The 19,247-nt window shown below is 34.7% G+C and overlaps 1 long non-coding RNA gene across 1 annotated transcript in view; it reads right to left on the bottom strand.

The window, feature by feature from the left end:
• Positions 1 to 19,247, bottom strand: part of LOC134719211 (uncharacterized) — a 177,176-nt gene that overhangs the window by 12,970 nt on the left and 144,959 nt on the right. The window contains exon 2 of the long non-coding RNA XR_010107547.1: positions 5,317 to 5,482. This is a non-coding gene — a long non-coding RNA (uncharacterized LOC134719211). The remainder of the gene's footprint in view (positions 1 to 5,316; positions 5,483 to 19,247) is intronic.

Genomic DNA, 19,247 nt, shown 5'->3' with positions numbered 1-19,247 from the left:
AGACATGGTGCAATTTCATACGGTTTACGATGTAAACAATGCTGAATATCTTTTCGTGCATACACCTTTGAGTATTAATACCTTAAGCAACACTAAATAACTATACATTGAATTATTACGTGCCTTCAAATGTGCCCTAGAACTTAGAATAAACGCAATATCATACAAAATAAATTTTCTCTGACTGTATTGTTCGTTCCACCAAATGTGTCGCGTTCGTTGTGCGTTTTGAAATAATCACTGTACAGTTCGTTGACAAAAATCGTGACAAACACTTTCTTGTCAAGGTTTTCGAGATGGTGTCGGCGACCCTTTTTCTGTATTTTATTGTAAATGTTTATCTGTTAACTTAGTCAAAGTAGTTGAACTTAAAATATCTGTCATACAAAGCCAAAATTGAAATATGTAACTCGCGTACATCTGCTTGGAATGTTTCTATTGAAAATTGAGACTTTCAATGTTTTTCCAGATGAAATGAACAGTTAATAAATATATTCCAGAGGAAAGAAAGTTTCAAAAAGTATAGTACAGTCATTAAAACTTTAATGACTTCCTTTTCACAATTTGAGGCTCTTCCAAATGCTGATGTTGGTCCAAATTCGCCTAGACGAAAGCAGACATACATGAAGGAGCTCGTTGAACTTAATTTGCCGAATGCCATAGATGGCATTCCAACTGCTTTAATTTTTTTATTACTTTTTTTTTACATGCGGAGCTTTGTAGATGTGGTGTGATGGCCAGTGAGACAACTGTCCATCAAAGTTTAAATGAAGTTGGCGTATAAACTATTATAGTCCAAATTGAATGTACAACATTTAACCATGAGGAAAACCTATACCATACAGTCGCCTAAAAAAGCCCCGATATGAAAAAAAAATATGAAAAAAAAACCGATTAAACTAACGGTTAATAATTTATAACTTATGAAATGACAGATCTATATAACCAATGTACTGCAGGATTCTGACGTTTGACTGACAAAACAAAGTGCGACAGGTTGAAACATGTGAGCCCACAACCCTCTCCTTAACATAGAACACTGGTGTAACAGCAGAACATGATAAAAAAGTTCAGTTGCAATTGGCTTAACTCAAAATGTCGGCACAAGGCACATAAACCATATACATAAAATATCGACAAAGGAGTGATTGTAGTAACTGATAGTTATTTCAAAGCGAATTACAACTAAGAAGTAAATCGTGTATCCAAAGTGTTTTAATCAGTATATCCTACGCTTTTAGGTAAAGACGTAATACAACGCACGAACTTGTGCAATGCAAAATATGAACAGTATCGAGAGGATGTACGGTATTATGAGTTCTCATAAGTGTGCATAAATTGTAATAATGTTAAGTGATGTTTTGATTTAACAGGTAGAGCAAAACTTTCTAAATTGTGGCCAATTTTTTTTTTTTATTTTAACTATGAAAGAATTTGGTGAAGGGTGACTGGGAGATATACTATAAGTTATGATCACTTTGGTCTTTTTCCGATCGGCAGTAAAAACTGACTGAAGTTGGCCACCAAATTAGCTGTGTAGTCCTGTCCGAATGGGAATATAAAATCCAATGTCTCGTGTAAAGAGAGTACTGAATTACAGGCTCCTGGCTTTGGACAGGCACATACAGAATATGGCGGGATTAAACATGTTAGCGGGCACCCAACCCACCACCTAACCGTACATTGACTGTTGTATGGTAAACACTTTCAAATATGCTATGAAATTAGAAATCGGACGTGTGTATCTGTATGCTTTGTCATAGTTGCATCTGTTGAGTTATTGTATTTTCCTACCAATTCACACTTTTGTATACATGAGGATTTTTTTAAATGTAAAACTTTCCTCCAAGTGTTTTTCGACAATACAACTGACATTATGGGTTGCTGTCTGCATGTTATGATGGTAAATTATTATTTTCAAACATGCATATTGGTTATAATCATATCAAAGCATAATCTAATACATGTAAAATTCATTGACAAACGCAATATTTTGTCAACGAAGCGTACAGTATAAAAAGGTGTAATGACAACGAAGCGTACACAACATGAAAATAGAGACATTTTAAAACGTGTATTTTTTTGTTTCTAGATACAACATAAACAAACGATCTTTATAAGTTTTGTTAATTTATACTATGAAGTTTTCAAAAATGTATGTTTTAAAAACTATGAGGTACGAGAAACATTAAGTTTTGAATGTTTAAAAATACCAAGCACGTTTTATCATTGATATCGTCGTGCGTTTTTTGATGTTTGTATAAAAAAATGTCACATTTTTGAAAAACCTTTTAGTAACTCATGAGTATTATGGCAAAGAATATATTGGCGCAAAATATACGAAGAATATACATTAGATTGTCTTTAAAAATAAGAATTCCTTACTGTCTGAACTCACTGCTATACGGTGTGCTCGACTGGAACGCGTCAACGTCCGGTTTCATCTGTATCGGGGTTATACAGGGTGAACATGACGTCCTTCAAACGCTTAGAGTACACACCCGTGGTAAAATATGAATATATTGTTTGGGCTGTTCCGATCGTACTCCCACGTCATATGCTTTTATACGAATGAGCTATCCGACGTCATAGAATGATGACGTCAGAATATAAGCATTTTACGGGAAAATACACGCTTTTGAACCCGAAAATCATTACAACAAGGAAACGTAAACAACGATTCTAAAATGTGTTATATCAGCCATTGTTTGTAAATAAATAAGACATATAAGTACAATTATCATTTAGATTTATTTATATCTATCTAAATATGTTATTGTAAATAGTTTTAGCATGTTACTTATTCAGTTTTCTCCGTTCTTTTACGTCAATTTAATAGACAGTGCGTTTATTTCTGGGAACGGCAAATAATGACTTCACCTAGAGCGCTTCGATCCAAAACTGTTGCCGTATTTGTCCTATTAGAATCGAAATAATTCATGGGGGCTTGAATATATCGTGATTTTACCACGGGTTGTCCCTTTATGCCGATATTTTAACCCTAGCTATCGCTCAGGGTAAAATATTTGTCATAAAGGGCTAACCCGTGGTTAAATCACGATATATTCCAGACCCCATTAATTATTTCTTAAATAACCAATTTCCTTCTTTATAAACGTGACAAAAGCATTGACTATACATATTTGCAGATTGAAGGAATGTTATTTAAGATTAATAACATTGTATGAAATACTTTCTTTCAATACCGGTACTTGTTACTTGAGAGCGTACACATCATTCTGATTTTAGACAAAATAATTTCTTTGCTTCATTAGAACATATTGCAAATTGCCTTTTATTAATGTTTTATCCATTTGTAGCATAAAAAACGTCACATTTCTTTCCAAATTGCTTGCCAAACATCGTTTAATTTTGTAAATTTTCCGAAATTTGTCCGCCATTAATAAATATAAGAATCACGAATCGGATAGGGTTCAACTATGTTATAATTCCGCATTCTTGCAATTATAAGTTCAGACGCACAAATGACACAATTGACAGAAAATAATGAACACAAAAATGAAAAAAAAAGCATTCTAAACGAATTAACAGACTTTAGCTTAATCCCCTTTGTTTACTGTATATATTATAACATGTATAATGCAAATGCATTGTTGGATTTTTTTCTGTTAGTTTTAAATTTCTTAAAGTTAAAAACTTAATATATCTTTTCCTAATTAGAAGCATTCAAATGTTTATACAGCTATGCTATTGAAATTTTATTGTGAGTTACACCATTGAAATTTAGAAATGTTAGCATGGTTAGTGTCACTGTTGGTAATTAATGTTGTAATTATGAGATAAAATATGTTCAATATGAATCTTGATTTTTCTTAATTCATTGTTTTAACTGCTAAATAAATAATTATCAAAGGTACCAGGATTATAATTTAGTACGTCAGAATATAAAAGGGAAATAAAGGATCATAAATATGAATATATAAACTCTGCAATGATATGGAATATACACATTAGACATGTACAATGAGACTAAATGCATGGTTTCATTTAAAACAAAAGGGCAAGGTATTATGAAGCAATTATAACCGATAGTCGGTTGGTTATTGTCATCCGATTGTAATAGATAATCGGTTGGTAATTTCAACCGATTATCCAACACTATTATAAAGTATTTACATACATGACAGTCATTGACAGTGTTTACAAAAAAGTATTGATTTTTGACATATTTCAGTATTTGCCACTTTCAAACTGTTCCCTTTGCTCTGACGGTAGTGGAAAACAACTGTTGTTTCATATGGTTTTCGTCTTTGCTAAGTTTTTTTTTCAAATGGAGATATTAGATTTTTTTTTAATTTTTAACGGACTCTGACTCAAACATTTGTCAATCTTAATAAAATCATTAATCATGTTAAAATCCATGTTTATGTTCGATAACGTGGGAAATTTGATATATTTTGTGAAAATTGCACCGTTACACCTAAACCTACTATATTTCTTTTATGCATTGGATATAAAAATTTCTATTTTTGTATATAAAATACACATGAAATAAGGCCGTTTTTTTATGTTATTTTACACAAATAATTTTTGGTCCCTCTATAGCTTACTTTTCAGCAACGAACCTATGATTGCTTACTTTACTAGATTGTGTATTGAATGGACAGATATCTCAATTGGCACTCATACATCATCGTCGTATTTCTAACTTAATCATGTTAATAGGTAATATTGCACCCACTATGATCCAGATTATTTCTATAATCGGAGATATTGCACAGGACAGCAGCCGAATGATAAAAATACCTATGACGGACTCTGCTGTTGTCTGTTCTATAGCCGGGTTGTTGTCTCTTTGACACATTCCCAATTTCCATTCTCAATTTTATGCATCGAGTGATGAAACTATACAAAATATGTTAAGCTATTTGCCGTCCGAGCTTTAATAACACTTATTTTTAGCATACTGAATATTATGATGTTCAGATCCTGATAAAAAGTTTACACATCCAGTACATATAGAAGTGTTTCTGTGCCAGTTTTTGTGTTTTTCGAGGCAGAAATGTTTTTGGAATGACATTATATATGTTTTAAAGAGATTACAAAATTTTCATACTTGAAAGTAATCATTTCATACGAAATTTCAAGTTTCAAGTCGTGAAATTATTGCACAGGTACAATGCATAACAATGGAAAAAAATCTGTTTAACTACTTTTACAAGGCGAGAAAGAAAGTCGAACAGTGATGCTCGTAAGCAATACTTTTTCAATCTGAGCATGCAAACTGAAGATTATGTGATTTTAAAGAAACGTGTTAAAGTAAAGTCCCTTACTTATTACAATACAATTAAATACCCAAAGTGAAATCTGTTGGTACGAGTTCTACAACCGTCAATATGGGATTACATGTGGGTCTTCGTCAAACTGTTATTGCAACTTCAGCATGTTATTGTTAAGTCTGTCTGCAAGGCCTTAATGCCACTTTATATTCATACCCCTTCTGCCACCAGTCAATCAGAATCTGAAAAAAAGTTTTAAAATTTAAAACATGTAAACAGATTAAACAGAATAGAGAATGGAAACAAGGAATGTGTCAAAGAGACAACAACCCAACCAGAGAGCAGAGACAGCCAAAGGCCAATAATGGGTCATCAACACAGCGAGAAAATTCCGCACCCAGAAGCACACTTGATCTGGCCCCTAAAGGCTAAACAATAATGATTACTAGTTCAGCAAAGTAAAGGCAAATATGTTTGTTATTTGTAAAATTAATCATAACTATTTTAATTTTTAGTGGCCTCTAGGGAACTCTTGAAACTGTGCGCAGAAACTAAATGCATAGCCATGATAACTAATTTTTGAATCAAATTAATACATTTTTCATTAACCATGGTAAATCAATGAGACGAGGCTTTTACGGGATAAACTTAGCTGTTATAACAAGGCTTAGTTATTTAAGGCATGTAACTTACTACATATGAGAAACTTGGGAATTACTGGGAAGCTTGCGCAGATCCTCATTACATGCTCTGATCATTATTTCTTACAATAAATTAAAATACATTGTAATTAAGCATGTACATGTATATGTCTGAGCAAATGCTTTGGAGTGATGAAGAGAAGCTGTAATAACACCCTTTAGTTATTACAGACATACATGTACTTTTTCTGTAATAACATAGGTGTACTATCTGACTATGCATGATTGGAAAACTATGAACTGTTATATCTTTCTATAGTTGAGTATACCAGTACATAAAGACAATAGTATTAATATCAATAGAACTTGTATACATTTTAACAAAACTAATAATGTATTGTTCCTTTGAAACATGTAACATACATATGTTATCACAGTTCTTTGATTTTTTAGTCCACAATAACAAATGTATGTTATTTTTCTGTAACAACTCTATAGAGTTTATATATCCTTGACTGACTGAACCATGAAAATGAGGTCAACGTCGGGTGACAGCTGCCAGTTGGACATGTACATCTTATAATGATTCCATATACAAATAAATTGGGAATGTTTCCATGGGACACAGAAGGTTTCATAACATGCATAACATTTGGTTGAGGCAAATTCAAGTTAGAGAACGGATACCAACTTTGGGACGCATGGACATATGTAGGGACAGACGCACACACAGACTGACAAGGGCATAAATATAGTAGACCTATTGCTTACAGTATTTAAGATGTGATAGATAGTTTATTCTCATAAAACCATGAAGTACATAGGTTACAGAGAAGTTAAAAACATGCATATGGACTTGACCCATACAAATTTAACCTTGCATGTTCACTGATCCATGAATAGAAAACTGTCTGACGGGCACTAGAACCCTGCAAGGTATGCACGTACCAAATATAGTTATCCAATTACTCATAATGCATGTAATAAGAGAGAAATTAGGAATACTAATAATCTTAATTTTTTTTCAAGTAGTCACTGAACCATGAAAATGAGGTCAAGGACAATGGACATATGACAGACAGAAACTTCATAACATAAGGCATCTATATCCAAAGTACGAAGTATGCAGGATCCAGGTCGTCTACCTTCTGAAATATTGGGCTTTTAAGAAGTCTGTTTACGATGAATCTGAATGTCTAAGAGACATATCTAAGTCAATTTTATTGTTAGCTATACAAGTAAATAAAATTCACTTGTATAAGTATTCTACAAATTTACTTATATAAGTATATATTTTTTTACTTCTTCAAGTAAATAAAAAGTACCTGTACAAGTAGTACCCCTGACTGTACGTTATACAGGGAATTATTTGTACAGATTCTCATCGAACTATTTTCAACAAATTCGTTCATCGTATGATTTGCTCTATACAATACAGAGTTTATTGAGTTCATACAATACAGACATGACAGAGTTTATACAATACAGACATGACAGAGTTTATACAATACAGACATGACAGATTTTATACAATACAGACATGACAGAGTTTATACATTACAGACATGACAGAGTTTATACAATACAGACATGACAGAGTTTATACAATACAGACATAACAGAGTTTATACAATACAGACATGACAGAGTTTATACAATACAGACATGACAGAGTTTATTCAATACAGACATGACAGAGTTTATACAATACAGACATCACAGAGTTTATACAATACAGACATGATAGTTTATACAATACAGACATGACAGAGTTTATACAATACAGACATGACAGAGTTTATACAATACAGACATGACAGAGTTTATTCTGTGTATTGGATATTGTCAAAATGGCCAAATCCAACCCGCCACTGTAAGGATTAAGTGGGCAACCCTGCCCTAACCAATGAATGGTAGACAAACAAAGAGAGTCCAGGAGAAGGGAAATCATTTGACAAAGACACATGCAGGACAATAATGTCACACCATGTCTTAGATGATTTTTTATTAGTTGTTATAGGCTTTGAGATAGCTGTCAATACCTGAGAATACTCTCAGATCTGTACAATGTGTTTTTGTTGTTGTGAGGGATGTGTAAATACGCTGTCAAGTCCGGTATATATATATATGTAGGACTCTAAAGTGCGATGGGGAGGCTAAAGTATGATGGTCAGGCTAAAGTGCGATGGTCAACGCTAAAGTGCGATTCCTTCATACGCTAAAGTCCGATGGTATGCTTAAGTATAGTCGTAAGAAACGTAGATGGATTATGACGTTAACAGTCGTTTATACAAATCAAAAATGTACATGCTGGAAGTTATATTTCATTAACAACTGTCATATCCATGACTAAATTAATTCAAACCTAACCGTGCTTTGTCGTCTCAATCAAATGTGTTGGTTTTTTTACGGGTGCTCAGTCCCCGTTAAAATTTTGTGAATTTTATGGAAAAGTAACGTCTGTAAAATAAATACATGTTTTCAAACTCATGCATAAATTACAAATTGTCAGCTACATCACTAGTTTGTACATTGTAGGAAAATATAACATATACATGTGCTCGCTACGAAAAAGGAGAAAACTTAGACATCTCTTTTCTCTCGCATTTTATTAAAAGCTTATACAAATAAATCTTAAACATTCTGACTATGAACGCATTTTGTATGTGTAATTTACAATGGCGCCTGCAAGGGAGGTGTTCAAATAATTGATAGACTGTGTGAATGGTACGCTACATGAATGATCCAAATATTTGATACGACCGAATAGTTAAAAAAAAAATTCTATGAAATACAGTATTTTGTTACCTAAATTATCTTTATAGCAATAAAAACGTGGTCGGTCTTAAAAATTTAGTAACAATCACTTAAGCCACAGATATTTATAAAGCCTATTACATATTTATAGCTTAGCATTCTAGCTTTTGCAAAAAGACAATTTTTTAACATCCATGTACTTTCACGTTTTTAGCTCGTAAATCCAACACTTTTGGTCCATCGCACTTTAGCGTGATATACCATCGTACTTTAGCAAACAAACAGCCATTGCACTTTAGCGTGATACACCAACGTACTTTAGCGAAGACCATCGCACTTTAGCGTGACCATCGCACATTAGAGTACCATCGCACTTTAGAGTCCTACACATATATATATATATATATAAGTGTTAAAAGTTTGTGTGCTTTGTATCAATCTGATGAGTTAAGCCCTTTTCAACTAATTTCTAACCCCACTCGCCACATTTGTAATGTGCCTGTCCCAAATCAGTAGCTGGTAGTTTAGAAGTTGTCGTTGGTTCATGTCTGTCATATTTGTTTTTCGTAAGTAGTTTTGTTGTAATTCATCAGTCCTGCCTCTCCCCCAACCATTATAAAAGAGGCATGTTTTTCTAGATTTTAAAATAAGCACGAGATATAAAATCGGTACCCCTACACATATATTAAGTGTCATCTCTCAGACTTTGTCTGATCGATCGTTATTGGAAGTGCTGTGTACTGGCTCTGTATTTCGTAGATTCACATTCCCTAACATGATATTCATAAAATCGCACGGGTTGGCATGGTTTGTGTCTTGGTAGAATCTGGAATTGCTCATCTTTTTGGAGCACATATTTCGTCCTATTTGTCATCTTATTTTTAAGGACCTGGGTTTGTACTTGTCTCTTTGTTTTTCTCATTTTGACTGACGCTACATTAGTCGCTAATTTCCGCGACAAAATTAATTGAAATAAAACTCAGATGAGTGATACAAGGGGTAGAAGGTGTTGCGACCAAAGAGGGCGGGTAGTGTTATCCAACTCTGATATATTTATTTATGTAGTAAATAGTGATGAAACCTCACTCCCCTGATACGTAAAAGGGAGAAACCAAAGATCTAGTGAAAATGAGATAGATTAAGACAAAAAAAACCAAAAAAACCCAACAACAACCTAGAACAGGACAGAATGACACTGGACACACAAACTCCGAAATATAAAGACAGATAAAATACCAAGACCTGTAAAACGAAAGAGGGACGAGGGTAAGGACTAAACAGTTGCAATAAGCACAAGTACCAACCCCAATATACTGAGACAAATATCCCGCCTGAGAAGAATAATCGGAATCAAAACAGACAACCACAAATATTATAGAGAATGGAGTTGTTTTTTTTAGAGAAAATTTACCCATACACTTAAGACAGATGCATTGTCGGAATAAAGAGCTGTTGGAATAATGGGCTGTCGGAATAGTGGGCTGTCAGAGTAATGGGCTGTCGGAATAATGGTTGTTGGACTAAAGGGATGTCACACATACAAACAACATGAACAAGTCATCACTACTTTTGACAACAAATTTTGATATCATGCTAATAATACAATTAGGATTTTCCCGGATTCCCTGCTATTTTTTTTAGTAATTTCATGTGTCCCGCTCGACTTTTGTTTCCCGTTTTCACGCAAAATAATTTTACTTTTGCATGTCAAGTTTACCAAAAATCAGCCAATCCTGCATCACGCTAACTTAGTAAGACCCCAATGAGACCCACTGTGACGACTGAAAGGCGTTATTACATACATACATTGTTTCTTTGTAAAATAAAGGGTTATTTCAACACAATTCACGACAGGAGGAGATAACTCTATAAGAATTACCCCAATAACAGTATGCCTGTTATTTTCTGAAATAACTTGTTTAAGTTACATGTATTCTTTTGGTGGTATATAATAATGTAACAACTTTAATTAATATTGTCTCATACCTGTGGATGAGGAACCTAACTTGATGTTAATAATCAGTTATTAACTTTTTTTTAATTTTCAAATACAAAGATTATATATTGTATGCACAATTTTGATTCTATACGCATTATAAATGAAGGCTCAGGCAAGCTTTTTAAAAAACAAAACTTTTAAAAACAAAACAAAAATGTGACAAACATCAGCGCCGCCTGGTGTCTAAAAACTCTTACACTTTTCAAATGCACTTTTTAACTTATAAATTTGTTTCCATAAACAATTTTACCTTGAAGAAAATAAAATCACTTAGTTAAATGATTAATTAAACATTTCTTCTGTACTTGATCAGAACATTTCGTCTTAATGCGAAGAAGAAGAGATATGGAAACCCGATCGTCCTGTTGCTGACCCGTTTCAAAAATGTAAAGAATATTTTTAAAATGAGCTAAAATGAGTATGTCATTTCTTCACATGAGTCAAATATAACAGAAATATTTAAAACTTACCATTAAACGCCCTCGAAATGACGTCTTCTTGGTGAAAAAGAATTGTTTGCAGTTTGTCGATAGCAGCGAGACACTGAATATCGGGATTGGGACAAGTCGGACCAAGAATACTCGGACCACTTTTAAAGAAAGTCGGATTAGATTGAAAGACAAATCGGACCAGGTTGAAACAATGATTGGACCCATTTAAAACGGTTGATTCAATGGGAAAAAGGGGGTAGAGGACGTAAGACCCCCCCCCCCCTGTTTGATCGCCAATAATAATAAATAATTTTTCACGCTATATGTATATGTACTGGTAAATGCCTCCGTTATCCGAAGAACCCCTCGAAAGCTGCGAGGGTACAGTGGCATCCATGTACACTCTCTATCGGGAATAATGAGGGGGGATAGGACCTTTATCGGGACTCCGGGATCGGGTGTTTTTAAACTCGGGATTTCGGGATTAACCCTTTCGGGATCCGGGAATTCTTTATTCGAATTTCAGGACCTCGGGATTTCGTATTTTTAAGCCCGGGATTTCGGGATTTCGTGTTTTTAAGTCCGGGATTTCGGGATCAGGACCCCTCCTACCCCCACCCCCACCCCATCCCCCCTCATTAATGGAGATGTGTCAAAAAGTAAATTGATACGACAATTATTTTTACAAGGACAATCAATCCCCACCCAACACAACGTGAGTGCTAGGCCACCGGGAAGTCACGCTGTTATTATGGTGGAGGAAGCCGAAGAATTCTAGTCAAATCGGCACCTGGTTCAATCGGCACCTGGTCAAATCGGCACCCGGTATAGTCAATTCGCACCCGATGTAGTCATTTCAGCACCCATGTTGAATATGTTAATATCTTTTTTTCAGTATTTTAAATGCCGATTTAACCTGGTGCCGAATTGACTTTTTCTATAGGTGCCGATTTGACTTGTACCCGAAGCCGAAGTACTCGGAGAAAACCACCGGGCCACTCGGTGGAAACAGACAAACCAGAGAGATAACAAAAGATTGATCTCCAGGTCAAAGTAGGGGACAACTTTGACCAACCGAGGCCCCCAAAGTACCCATTCTAGTTTAAACTCCGGTCTGGGTACCAGAGATGTGTGTGAGAGGGTGAAAATTACCCTTCTGATGTACTGATATTTTTAGCACCCCGAGTGAGAATCGAACTCGGGACCTTCAGCACTGTAGCCATCGGTCTTAACCATAACGTAGGGGGGGGGGGCAGGACCTTTTTAGGAACGTCGGAAACGGGTGTGTTTAAGCTCGGGATTTCGGGATTGACCCTTCCGCGATCCGGGAATTCTTTTTTCGAATTTCGGGATGTCGGGATTTGAATTTATTTAAATTCGGGACCTCGGGATTTCATGTTTTTAAACCCGGGATTTCGGGATCAGGACACCTCCCCCCACCCCCCCCCCCCCCCCCCCCCCCCCCCCCTCATAACACCACGAACTCACATAAAAATATATAAATGTTTAGTAAAAAAACGTCAAACATTTTTTTTTTTAAACTATTTGACAAAATTTCAATAGTTTGATGTATGCTTAGTTTGATGCATGCTCATTGCTCATTGGCACTCATACCACAGGTTCTTAAGACTTTGTCACCTCAGTGAGGGACTGTAATGGGGGGAGGAGGATGTCGTAGAACAACTGATTCAACTCAGTGACACATGTACATTCAGAAAGTTAATTAGCAATGTTTTTTGTAGAATAGTATATTTGTTTTCTACAAGTACAACTTGTATGCGAAAACGTGCACTTAATTTTCTTGTTGGCTTTATTTTAAGAAAAAAATAATTGACGTGTTCCCTTGGGAAATGCAGGAATTTTCACTTCCGCACACAAAAGTCTTAACACTTTCTGATATGTCAAATCCTCTGTTTGCTAAGAATTTATCTCCTGGTAAAAGTTTCGTTAACAGTCGACAATTTTAAGCTATTTTCTGTTTACTAGATCGTCCACCCTCACGTTCATCCAACCTTTAGACAGACGGTATACAAGAGGGTGTGGATGGAGTATAAAGACTAGAGTAAAATGGGCAAAATAAAGAATAGAGAATAATGGGGTGCTAAAATATAATGAACAACTGCAAAATGTCAAGAATTGGGTAAAAATAAACTGATTACAGACAAAAACAATTATCCGTCAGAATACAGTTATCAAGTTGTTACAGAATAGCCATTATTGTTAAAGATAAAGAATAACGAGAGAAAACAAATATAGAATACAGAAATGAACCGGGATCCCAATCAACACCCACATATAATGACACAGATCAACAAATCAAAAACTTCACAGTTACTTGACCAAGTCTCAGCACGGGCAAGTAAATTCTAAGGTTTCTATAAAAACAGTAAAACAATGTCACAAATCTAGGAAACTGTCCATGTCACAAAAATATGTAACTTTACCCTGACACAGAAATATGTAACTTTACCCTGACACAGAAATATGTAACTTTACCCTGACACAGAAATATGTAACTTTACCCTGACACAGAAATGTGTAACTTTACCCTGTCACAGAAATGTGTAACTTTACCCTGACACAGAAATATGTAACTTTACCCTGACACAGAAATATGTAACTTTACCCTGACACAGACATTTGTAACTCTACCCTGTCACCGAAATATGTAAATTTACCCTGACACAGAAATTTGTAACTTTACCCTGTCACAGAAATTTGTTACTTTACCCTGACACAGAAATATGTAACTTTACCCTGTCACAGAAATATGTAACTTTACCCTGACACAGAAATTTGTAACTTTACCCTGTCACAGAAATATGTAACTTTACCCTGACACAGAAATATGTAACTTTACACTGTCACAGAAATATGTAACTTTACCCTGTCACAGAAATATGTAACTTTACCCTGTCACAGAAATATGTAACTTTACCCTGTCACAGAAATATGTAACTTTACCCTGTCACAGAAATATATAACTTTACCCTGACACAGAAATTTGTAACTTTACCCTGTCACAGAAATATGTAACTTAACCCTGACACATAAATATGTAACTTTACCCTGACACAGAAATCTGTAACTTTTCCGTGACACAGAAATATGTAGCTTTACCCTGTCACAGAAATATGTAACTTTACCATGTCACAGAAATGTGTAACTTTACCCTGACACAGAAATTTGTAACTTTACCCTGACACAGAAATATGTAACTTTACCCTGACAAAGAAATATGTAACTTTCCACGTCACAGAAATATGTAACTTTACCCTAACACAGAAATATGTAACTTTACCCTGACACAGAAATATGTAACTTAACCCTGTCACAGAAATATGTATCTCTACCCTATCACAGAAATATGTATCTTTACCCTGACACAGAAATATGTACCTTTACCCTGACACAGAAATATGTAACTTTACCCTGACACAGAAATATGTAACTTTACCCTGACACAGAAATATGTAACTTTAACCTGACACAGAAATATGTAACTTTACCCTGACACAGAAATTTGTAAATACACATGGTCAAAAACATATGTAACATCTGTCACGGTAAGAAAAACTGTAAATTTACCATGTCACAGAAATATGCCACTTTCCGCTGTCACTGACATCATTTTGTAAATGCACCTTGTCACAAACATAGGTAGCTACTCTGTAAAAAAAACTGTAAATTTGCCCGGTCACAGAAATATGTAACTAATTCAATATACTCCGTCACTGAAATATATAACTCAACCCTGTCACATAAATTTGCGAATGCACCATGTCACAAACATATGTACGTGTCGCTACTTTGCCTCTTGACAGGTGTTTAACTTTAGAGATATGGATGCTAGAGATTAAAAGTTGTGTACAGATGAAGACATTTATCAGCCTCCCGATACATGTTTGACTTTAGAGATATGGATGCTAAAGATATAAGGTGTGAACAGATGAAAACATGTGTCAGTCTCTAGATACATGTTTAACTTTAGAGATATGAATACTACAGATTAAAAAATGTGAACAGATGAAGACGTTTGTCAGCCTCTCGATACATGTTTAACTTAAGAGATATTGATGCTACAGAATACAAAGGTGTGAACAGATGAAGACATGTGTCAGTCTCTTGATACATTTTTAACTTTAGAGATATGAATACTACAGATTAAAAGGTGTGAACAGATGAAGACATGTGTCAGCCTCTTGATACATGTTTAACTTTTGAGATATGGATGGTACAGATTAAAAAGTGTGAACAGATGAAAACATTTGTCAGCCTCTTGATAGGTGTTTAACTTTAGAGATATGAAAACAACAGATTAAAAGGTGTGAACAGATGAATACATTTGTCAGCCTCTCGATACATGTTTAACTTTAGAGATATAAATACTACAGATTAAAAGGTGTGAACAGATGAAGACATTTGTCAGCCTCTCGATACATGTTTATTTTTAGAGATATAAATACTACAGATTAAAAGGTGTGAACAGATGAAGACATGTGTCAGCCTCTTGATACATGTTTAACTTTAGAGATATGAACACTACAGATTAAAAGGTGTGTACAGATGAAGACATGTGTCAGCCTCTTGATGCTAGAGATTAAAAGGTGTGAACAGATGAAGACATTTGTCAGCCTCTCGATACATGTGTAACTTTAGAGATATGAATACTACAGATTAAAAGGTGTGAACAGATGAAGACATTTGTCAGCCTCTCGATACATGTATAACTTTAGAGATATGAATACTACAGATTCTAATGCAATTTGGATGTAAGAATTTTTTCATTGGCTAACAGTTGCCGTCAAATCCACAGTTGACCAGGCGTAACTAAGGAGAGACTAGCCATTTTGAATTGATGAATCAACAAATGTTCGATTACTACTATATAATCAAAAAAAAAACAATACCTACCTCGAATTTGCCGTTTTAATGTAATTTTATCCAAATTTGAAGCGTATAGGTAACGAAATAACCTCCAGTTTGTAAGTTTTCGTTTGTATGACGTCACGTTTAGCCATGACGTCTTTGTGCCAAAATTATTCATAAAGTTTCGCGGATTTTTTTTTATTTGACAAATTTAGACATTTTTTCAAGTTCTATCGTATTTTTTTATAATGCATTATAATCGGAAAAACAGTACTGTAGTTGAAGAGTTGTCACCGTCAATTTTGATTTGACGGTCGCAAATCTCCGTTTTACTGTCTCCGCTCCGCGTCGCCAGTAAAACTGCATTTGCGACCGTCAAATCTACAATTGACGGTGGCAACTCTTCAACTAAAGTACTGCTATTCCTTAATTAAAAGGTGTGAACAGATGAAGACATTTGTCAGCCTCTCGATACATGTTTAACTTTAGAGATATGAATACTACAGATTAAAAGGTGTGAACAGATGAAGACATTTGTCAGTCTCTCGATACATGTTTAACTTTAGAGATATAAATACTACAGATTAAAAGGTGTGAACAGATGAAGACATGTGTCAGCCTCTTGATACACGTTTAACTTTAGAGATATGAATACTACAGATTAAAAGGTGTATACAGAGAAGACATTTGTCAGCCTCTCGATACATGTTTAACTTTAGAGATATGGATGCTAGAGATATAAGGTGTATACAGATGAAGACATTGGTCAGCCTCTCGATACATGTTTATTTTTAGAGATATGGATGCTAGAGATTAAAGGTGTGTACAGATGAGGACATTTGTCAACCTCTCGATACATGTTTAACTGTAGAGATATGGATGCTAGAGATATAAGGTGTATACAGATGAAGACATTGGTCAGCCTCTCGATACATGTTTATTTTTAGAGATATGGATGCTAGAGATTAAAGGTGTGTACAGATGAGGACATTTGTCAACCTCTCGATACATGTTTAACTGTAGAGTTATGGATGCTAGAGATTAGAAGGTGTGTACAGATGAAGACATTTGTCAGCCTCTCGATACATGTTTAACTTAAGAGATATTGATGCTAGAGATTAAAAGGTGTGAACAGATGAGGACATTTGTCAGCCTCTCGATACATGTTTAACTTTAGAGATATGGATTCTAGAGATATTTCTGAATTGCAACTCCGAAAATATTCTGACTTCAATCTAATATTTAGTTTCTACAGAATCATAGATACATGTACAGTTTATATTTTGTAAATATTGCTTTGATTTCTAATGAATTAATTAAATTGAATACTTTTGATAATAATATTATCTTTCTGTTTTCTGATCTAATATAATACACATTTAAACCAGCCGAATTTGTTCTCCTTAGTTTATGATGAAAATACACACGTGGTTAAATCTTTGGATATAATTATTTACATGTTCTCATGACGATGCATAATACTGACACGTTGTTATTGACCTAGATACACACAGTGTAAAGGGGTCGTTTTAAAACAAATATAATTGTGTTGTTTAGAAACTTTCACATCAAAGCGCTTATAAACCTACACATTATGTTTTGTGAAAATAAAAAAGGTTCTTGTATGTATACGATTTATTCACTGAAACCTAGCCTTATTGTTTACTTTTCAATTAACGTTGATTTTGTAATGTCACGTGGTAGCCTTACCACAAAGGGACCCTTCAAAGACGTAGATAACTACCTGTATAAATGATTGAAAACTTTCGAGACGTTCCGAGAATTGTTTTTCGACTTCCGTCCGAGAGATATCGAGTGGCCCATAGACACATCCAAAACACGCCAATATATAAGCGTGAACCCTTCCGGGGGTTCACCTAGAAAACCTGTACATTTACCCGGTATTTGAACCCCCCTTTTTCCATGCCTAAAAATGTTCAAGCCCCATCCCCCTTATTTTCCATTCCCCTTTTCAGGTTACCAATGACCAGTCCCTTAGTAAGTATTTGCAAAAAAATGTTTACTCATAATCAATACGGTATTGCTCTTCGGACTAGTAGATGGAAAAGATTGGTGAAAGGTTGGTGCAGACTGTGACCACATGACATTTTGTTTCTCGTTTTTTCACATGAAGACATTTGTCTCAGCCTCTCTAAACATGTTCACCTTTAGAGAAATGGATGCTAGAGATTAAAAGGTGTGTATAGATGAAGACATTTGCCAGCCTCTCTATACATGTTTAACTTCAGAGATATATATACTAAAGATAAAAAGGTGTATACAGATGAAGACGTTTGTCAGCCTCTCGATGCATGTTTAACTTTAGAGATATGGATGCTAGAGATTAGAAGGTGTGTGCAGATGAAGACAAATGTCAGCCTCTCGATACATGTTTAACTTTAGAGATATGGATGTTAGAGATTAGAAGGTGTGTGCAGATGAAGACATTTGTCAGCCTCTCGATACATGTTTAACTTTAGAGATATGGATGCTAGAGATTAAAGGTGTGTACAGATGAAGACATTTGTCAGCCTCTCGATACATGTTTAACTTTAGAGATATGGATGCTAGAGATTAATAGGTGTGAACAGATGCAAGTAGAAGACTGTGTGTAAAATAAACTACAATGTACTTAACAAATTGTAAATTGGAGAAAATGTAAATGATGTATATTCAAAACAATTGGAAACACTTACACACGGCTGTACATATCATGAATGTACCTAAATGTGTGTGCATTAAATTAGGAGAATGGATTTACAACCTGGACAAACACATACTTGCTGATATGGGCAATTCATTAGCTTACAGCGTTCACATGCAAAAGAAATGGAAACACATATCAGTACTAGTGATGTGTATATAGTAAATTAGGGGATAGTGACCACTTAGAGAAAGATGAGGAAACACATACTTGTGGTCAATCGTATGCCGGTACTAAAGATAAATATGGTCAATCCAGAAAGAAAAGTTAAAGAACACATTAAACACTTACCATGCAGTAATAACATAGATAGTTATGATTTATATGGAATAACAGGTTTTGAGGAAGAAGACATTACAGGAACACATTGGAACACATACTTTTGTAATACTTGTATATGGTGAAGTGTTTTGACACGAACGTTTCCATGATTACTACCGGGAACACACGAAAGAACAAAATAGCAGTTATAAATACTTTTAAAATATTTAGAAATTGACTCCTCTCAGTGGTAAATTAGACATTTTTCTGGAAAACAAAAGTCATAGGAATATAACAGTCACTCGCCAGTCGTTCTGTTCGTCTCTGTATGAGCTGGTAAATCTT

This window comes from Mytilus trossulus, chromosome 5, assembly GCF_036588685.1.
Source record: "Mytilus trossulus isolate FHL-02 chromosome 5, PNRI_Mtr1.1.1.hap1, whole genome shotgun sequence".
NCBI lineage: Eukaryota > Metazoa > Mollusca > Bivalvia > Mytilida > Mytilidae > Mytilus > Mytilus trossulus.
Note: the sequence above shows the minus strand (reverse complement) of the source record. Positions and strands in the feature narration are given on the sequence as shown.